Source organism: Nilaparvata lugens, chromosome 1, assembly GCF_014356525.2.
Source record: "Nilaparvata lugens isolate BPH chromosome 1, ASM1435652v1, whole genome shotgun sequence".
Lineage (NCBI taxonomy): Eukaryota > Metazoa > Arthropoda > Insecta > Hemiptera > Delphacidae > Nilaparvata > Nilaparvata lugens.
The window spans coordinates 93570729-93579469 of record NC_052504.1 but is presented as its reverse complement, the minus strand read 5'-3'; positions in this window follow the sequence as shown (position 1 = coordinate 93579469).

Below are 8741 nucleotides of genomic sequence, written 5' to 3'. Positions count from 1 at the left end.
AGTATAAATTTATGAAATTGGGTCGTAATGAGTAACTCAATGCATGAAAGCATTCACATGAATTCATGAATTTGACCATGAATGAGTCTCATGAATAATGAGTATTATAATACTCATAATGAGTTTTATACATGAGCCAGCCAGGTCACTAGATATTATTATCCTATTATATCAAGCGAGCAATTTCTGTATTATTTTATATATCTGGTTATTTTTATAAATGGTTATTTTTATATCTGGTTATTTATGCTTAACGGATCTCGAAAACGGTTCTAACGATTTACACAAAATTTGCAACATAGTAGGTTTATGATATAAAGATTCGATTGCACAAGGTCTCATTCTTTGGAAAGCTCGCTGAACGAGATTAAAAGGATAATTCATCCTTGGAAAACTGATGATAATTTCGTCGTCTCTCGATAAAAGAAGATGTGCCTGTGTGGAAGAGAGACAGAATTATATCCAGCTGTGTAATCATAATCAATCAGCGAAAATTTTATCTAGCTAGACAATTTAATCGATTTGATCAACATAATCTGATTTGTTGACATGACATGATAATCCTCCTAAACTAGAGTATATAATAATTTTCAAAGTTGATCATTATTTGACTATTTCAAGTGATTAGTGAGTGTTATTTTGTTATTTAATTTGGTTTGTATATAATCTAAATTATAAATTTTTGTTTTCAAATGTTTGAACAGAAAATTGAACAACTCAGTTATGAAACATAACCCACTTTCTGGACTATTTATAGTGTATAAATCAAAATTCGGGAAAGAAACAGTTTTGGGCTGTGTCTGTTAGTACTTCCCCAATCATTTTAAAGAATTGTGTACGGTTTATCAAAAGTCAATAAATAAATAACGAGCGAAGCTCGGTGCCCCGATATTTATTAATATTATAATAGGTCTATTATTATACATGAATGTTTTGGTTGATTCAATCTTCAAAATACAGGATGAATCAACATCTATCGAATCTTCAATTAGAATCAACATCTCCAACGACGATTTTTCCTCGGAGTTTCTTGCCAGCTACAATGATTGTTCAAGTAATGTTATTTCTTGCACTTGAATGTTTTTGCCGCGTCGCTCTGCTACCGAAATAGACAAATCGGCGTCGAATCAGTAGCGACAAATGTCCACAGTCACGCCACGCCACGCATAGCATGAAAGAAAAAGATTGGCGACTGCTTACGAACGACTGACGACTAACGACTAAACTACTAACGACTGGCGACTATGAAATAGAAGCACTTGGATCGCATGCTCTGGCGCAATTCAAATATCTCAACCGCCTCTACAGCCGCTATTGTCTCGAAATTACAGCGCTACTTAGATTACACATGCAGAGCTAGCTTCCGTTTCGGTCCGTAGAAACACGATATATACTTGAACAGCGGCTCCAGACGGGTAGTCGCACTGATAGAACAGGTGGGAATAGGGTGTGAGCGAAACAGCGAATGTTGTGCGTGTGGCAAGAAGAGAGGAGGAGTTGTGAGGAAGACGTGAAGAGAGAGGTATAAAGAGAGATGGACATGGAAAATGAGAGAGAGAAAGAGGGAGAGAGTGATAGACTAATTGATTGGTTACCTTTACTAAGGGCGGAGTTAGGACCCAGGTTCTCTGGGTTCTTCAGGCTACACAAACCTGAAAGAAGGAGTTGTGATTGAGACGTAAAAAGAGAGAAAGGTATAGAGGGAAAGAAAGACTTGAAAAAGAGAGAAAGAAACAGGAAGAGAGAGAGAGAGATAGATATAGATATTGTCACGTGGTAATTTAAAACCACCAAATATTTTTAAATGAGCCAATGAAATGTAATAGAACTATAAAATTGGAAAGAAGGTTAGACCTAGTCAAAGGATAAAACAACTCAAATCGAGTATTATTAGCGATTAGGAGTAATAGCATTATCAACAAATGATAAGAAAACATGTATTATTGTGATTTAATAATTATGAGAACCCATTGGTAAGATCGAAAAATTATAAAGCGGCTTACTTATTATTGGCGGATTATAAAAAATAAAATGCATGAACATTGAGGTTAGAGTTACTTGTTTACATTTTGAAAAGAATTAGTCGATCTTGGATAAATCGATAATTATTAGAATCAATACTGAGCGAATCAGCTGATTATTCGATCAACCCATATGACCGGTTGAATCATATAAAATTCACTCATAAAGGATATATTATGTATACTAAAGGAAGTCGATGTGTAGACTTACAAACAACTATTATTTCTGTATAAATATTTATTATAATAAAAAGCATGATAAATCAAGAGTATACAAAACTCATATAAACTAAATGTATTATCTATTAAAATCGTATGTTACGATTTTTTTATGAATTCAATTTAAGATAACCACTCCATATATTTGTATAAAAACTTCTTTTATTTAATTTTTTCTATTATAAAGCCGAGGAAGCCCTGATCCCAAGGCAACCAATTGTATTGAGTCTATTAAATTGAAGGCAATCAGAGAGTAGCTTATAGAATTATCGAGGAAGAGGCAAATTTTTCTAAAAACCTCCTTCTTCTGGCTTAAGATCCTGACCGGAGAGGATGCACATGGAGTTTAGGGTTTTTTCTTCTTCCTTTTAAAATTTTAAAACTATTAAGCCAGACCCTTTTTAAATGTAATGTATTTGTGTTGAATGTTAATTATTTGTGAACTCAGTGCTGTCAAGGAGTTCGTAATTGTAAAGATTCCCATAAAAATAGCTAATTCGAAAGAAACTTATAAAAATCTGGATCACGCGTTAGCCCAGCAGTGACGAAAAGGAGCCTACCTAATTAATTATTGGAAATAATTAATTCAATCCACGAGAACGTCTAGAACTTCAGTTCAGTGAGTGATAAGTCAAACCAAACGAGCTCGTTTTTTCTACGTCCAGTGGGGTAATAATTACAAAAAAGCGCTATTCCAATTAATTTAAATTAAAATAAATAGTCACCACGTGTTGAACAATATCACATAGTTCATAAGAACATTTATAAATTTATTTATTATATGTAGGAAGCTTACTTCCATGCACAGCCCGAACTCATATAAATCCCTGAGATCTCATGTTTGAATATTAATTTATTAAATATTAATTTTGTTTATTGAACAAAGTATACCATATCAAACTATAGGCCGAACAGGTTTTTATTTGCAGAATTTCGTATTGATTGGAAGTCTAATATCAGCATTAAAATAATATATTTATAAATTTGAAACACACTATTGTGAATATTAGCGAAACCTATGATAATACTCAGATTCTAGAAAACATTATTTAAGTAAATTATAGATATATCGAATATTTTATGCATATCTTTTTTATGGAATATATTTTGTGTTTATGTCAGCATACAAATCGTAGAAGTTTATTTTATCCTAGTTCATCTCGTGATATATAGTTTGAGCTGTTTTAATATAACACAAACATTTAGCAGCATTTAAAATTATTGAATCAAGTAATATAACCTTATCAGAGCACTCAATATTTATCATCCTTTGATGATTTCATTTTATCAGCCAGAACAAGTTATAAAGAAATTATATTAATAAGGTTCCAGTTATATCATATAAGGATCCAGAGAGCTTCAAGAACTGGCGTTGTAAGTTCTAAGGAATTTTGAAAGGGTATATTGGTGAATACTTGTATTCACGACGAGCGTTTTAAGAATCAACTAGAAACACTATAGTTGGTCCTGATTATTCTCTAGTGGTACATGGTTACTGATAATCAGTCATCAAATATTCTTTTAATTTCCTTACTGGTATTCTTCAAGAATTTCATAGAAGCAGCGGTAAGAATTATCAATCCCTGGTCCTTGAACCTTATGGTGATTACTTATATTTGGAATATTCATGTTTCTACCACTGAGCTAGAGCTGAGGTTTGAACCCAGTAATTTTGCGAGCCGGAAGGCCTTAATTTTTGTGAATTTATTCGCAAAAGAGGGAATTTAGAGACGGCTCTTATAAGTATCAGAAACACCGTATCAACTGTGAAGGATTTACAATTCACAACTTCACATAATAGCTTCACAACGTGGGATTCTATCATAAGAGATAACCCCCCCAGGAGCACAACTTCACAATATAGATGGTATTTATTGATAATTGTTACAAGGCTGTTGCCTATGGTAACATTTACAAAAATTTACAATAAAATTAAATCAAACTTAAGAGATAAATAATTATCTAACAGTTCTGCATCAGTATAATCAATTACGAATACAGTATCAAAGAAAATAATATAGTATATATTAAGCCATCAACATTATACTAGATCACATTAGCAATACTGGAGGAAAGAAAAGTTGTTATTTGCATCCATGTGGAATGAAACTTATCATGAAAGTATACGAAAGTAAATGAAAGTTTGAAATATCAAACTTCATAATACAATACAATAGAGGGTAGATGGAATAGGTAAGATACAAACTATGAAGGTGGTCCTATTACAAAACATTGTGATCAGACTTTTAATAAAAAAGAAGAGAAGTTGTTATTAAACTGTACATGAGATGGGAGCAATGAAATGAGAGGAGATAAGGAGAGAGAAAGAGAGAGAGAGAGAGGTAGATCAGAAAAACATTGTTAATGAAAGTAATTAGTCGGAAAGAAGGAACAGGTAGCAGTAATAATGAATTGATATATTCCTTCAGATATACATTGCATCTCAATTACTCTAGTAAAGTAAAAAAATTTCACCAGTTTGACCACTAGTTTTGAAGCTATAGGCTTCGTCTTCAGCGTACTTGTAGTACTTTATACATTCTGTAACTGTGAGGATAATATTGATTGAATCAATTTACGATTTACAATCTGTTGCTTGAATATTTATCAATTGAGCCACGTATAGGATGTACGATTTTCATGGAGATTCCTTCTGTAATTGTGAAATTTCAATATTACTGTTATTGATCCAAATTTCCAATTAGGATGAAAACTTTTCACGTGGTATTGTATCAAGAAAAAATAATACTACCCATAATATCTATGTTTAATGATTCAATGGATTGAAAGATCTGCGAAGACACAAAAATAATGGATGAATTGAGGAAAAAGTAAGTGAGAACTACCAAGATAAGAAGAGAGTGATTATTATTAAACGAAAATCCCAATTCAATGCTGTAAATCCATTTCCATCTGTATAAATTATTTCCATGTGAAAGTTCTATGTAAATTTATTTCCATCTGTATAAAAAGAGAGATTATTGGAGGTGAAAGATGATGGTAAGAAAAGGGGGCTGAGAGAATCAAGTTGAAGAAGATAAAAAAATTGAGGAAATATTCGGGTTGGAGAGAGAAAACAAGCAAAATAGGTCAGAGGTAATACAAAGTTTAATTAAGAAAAGATAAAGGAAATATGGAATAGTAAACGGAACAGACAGTGTAGACTGTAGGAGGGTGGGAATATTAATAAGTTCAGAGAGAGAGAGAAAAAGAGTTGGTGGAGGAGAGGGTGAGAGAGTAGACGGAGTAACAGAGTTGGGAAGAAATAATTGGAGTTGTAGAATAAATGAGAAAGATAGATTGAATCAGAAGATAAGGAGTATTAAGAATGAGAGAAAGAAAAAATGAGAAGGGGAGAGAGAATAATAATGCCAAAAGTGAAACAACGGAAACCGTCCCTCGTTTGATCCAGGCCATTCGTAGGCCCATCAGAATTATGATTGTTCTACAAATTCCCATGCTATCTCGCATATTCAATTACGGTGCATTCTGTATATCCTGCTGTATACATGTATATATTCTGTATACATGCTAAGCCATGTATCTCGTATTAGTATTCGTGTACAAGCTCTCAAATGTCATAAGGTCAAACTAGGTATTATAAGGTCAAATATTCCAAACAATAGACTATCCAATGCAACCTGGAGCAGATTCACACTTGAATTATTGCAGATCACTGTGGAGCAACAAAAAACCTCTCATATCCCTGATTTACAGAGTATTGTACTGTGGAATTGGTGCATACATTTGAATACAAGAATGTGTTGAAGTAAGGACATTCTCCTATTACACTTACAATTCATTCAATATGTCATTCATGTAGAAATAAAAAAAATCCAAGTACCCTTTTTAAAAATTGTTTACTCACAACATCTTTTAGATTTTTACTTTTATTTCTATTCAAGATTGGCCCTAACGAAAAAAACAAGGCCATTCATGTAATTGAATGAAAAAGACTAAGAAATTGTCAAAAACCACAGATTTATTGATACTTAGAAAGACCGGTTTCGGTTATTACACCATTGTCAATCTCTGATAAACTCATGTAATATGAATGGAAATAACCAGTGCACAGTGTATTAACTAGCAACCTGCAACAAGCATTCCTGACCGGCAATTAGGAGGTACTGGGTTCGATTCCCGGGCTGACAAATAATTTTTGTATAGTAGCGCTCATCGAATTTCCATCTAGCTGTTCACCCCGATGTCAATATTTGCAGTAGCAGAAGTCTTCGGGGTGATTCATAGCATTTAATTGGGATTTCCGTTTAATAATAATTATTCATTAATTAGCATTTGAACAAATGCAACTTCCAATTAATTTCCATCTATTTAAAATAACACCATTTTTGTTATGTTGTCAATCTTTCATTTGTAATTCCAAACTCTACAAGAATCCAAATTTCTTAATGCTGTTCTCACTCTATTGATTCTCTCAGTTTCTCTCTTTCACTCTATCCTTACTCTTCCAATTCTACCTCTATTTGTTCTTGTACGATGTTACCAAATTACTACTTCTGTAGCTGTTACTAGTTATACTACAGTACTGATTGGAGCGACTGATATTGAAGTGGATACTGAAGTGGAGCGACTTGATATTGTCAAAACCACTATTGTCCGTACAAATTTACTTCAGACTTGGAGGAATATGCAGCGCAGAGAAAGGGAGGGAGATAAGCAAATTACAGTGATTAATAGAGTTATAGGTAGAAGTACAGTTGCCAATTTGTCAGTCGTCTGACTGCTTCCAGACAGGAAACTTCGCATGTGTAGCATGAGCACATGAACAGTCACTAGAAGTTGGAGATCGCTGGCCGCTTCAAAACGGCAACATCGCGCCTCTGTATCCCTCCCGCTGTATGCTTTCTCTGCTGCGCATGTCCATCCCAAGTGAGAAGTAATTCTGTACAGAGTATAACTTATTGAAACAATCTGAGATACTAAAATCGGTTGTTCCGCCATTATCAAGTGAACTAGAGCAACTACCTAGTATCTCAATTATTTATGTGGATAATTGATTTTGACAATATCGTCAAGTTTTGTTATGTGAAGTCGAAAGAAATGAATTTACACCCATTTGAAGATAATCACATGATTTATTGAAGTGAAGAAAATCATAGACGTAAGAAGAAAGTAAGAAACAGAACTTGACTTGGAATAGAATGAATCTTTAGCCCAGCTGGCTTCGCTGGTTATCAAATACAATCCTGCCACACTCAGACACTGTAGTGAGGTCCACGTTATAATGGCAATGGAGAAAGATAGGAGAAAAACGTTGCCGAACGTCTCTGTCTTGTCAATGTCTTCTTTAGACGGTAGCAGATACAGTTTTATTGATTAATATTAACTGTTCATTCTCGTTTAAAATAATTAATTAAATTTTATTTAGCAAGAAATTATTTTTTTTAGTTTCATAATGAATTTACATAATTAAGATGAATTGGTTTCTTAATTAATTATCAATTCTAAATTGTTAAAGGTCGATCTGGCAACAGAGCAAAGCGAGAAAGAGATAGCACTATCCGCTTTGTTTAATGAAAGACAAGGATATCAATACCATTTCTAATCAAACACTGTCATTATAACATGGACCTCACTATAGTGGGAACAATATAATGTTGATTGCGAATGATAAATAAATAAGTCGTTTTCATTCAATGTGGACAAGTACCACAACATCACCTTCATAACAATACAGAAAGATACTGATGATTCACTACTATAGTACAAGAAATGAATCATATCAAGTTCCTCAAATCAATCGCCTGATTCACTACACAGTACTGGAGATGGATGATACGGACTGACCTACGCTCTGCTCCGCAAACGAACGTTACACGAGCAGATCGCAAGATGATCGCAGGTTGAGCAGAGCAGAACGCGAACAGAGCGCGAGCTTGACAAGTTCCTAAGGCGAACTAACCAATAGTTACGCATGCGCAGTTAACGTTATTGTTGGATCAGTTACGATCTCTGTGTTAGCACATAAAGTTATGAAATTAATAATTTAATTAATTATATAGGATTATGAGAACATTTTTAATAATAGGTACCAGCATATTAGAATTTAGAAGAATGAAGCCGAACTTCCAACCAAGCTTTTCACCTTTCAAAACATTGGCATGCATAACCTTTTTTGTATTAAAACATTAACATAATATTTATTATCGATTTATTATATAAACATAGGCCTAATACTATATTAATAAACATACTTTTTTATTAGTCTACCCAACAATCCTGGTCAGAATATTTTATTTAGTTTTGTCACCCGTTGGGTTGAACATTTCACATTTTTGAGGTTAGTTTACTGTTGTAGCATATTGAAGTCAACAATGAGACAAGCGCGCGATCATCTTGCGAACATATTACGAACTTATTGCGAACATATCGTGAACCTCTTGCGAACCTTTCACCTAACATCTATCGTAACGTTCATGATCGGAGCGTATTTGGAGCGTGTTCGTAGCGCGCATATATGTACGCACCTTATGAAGTAGT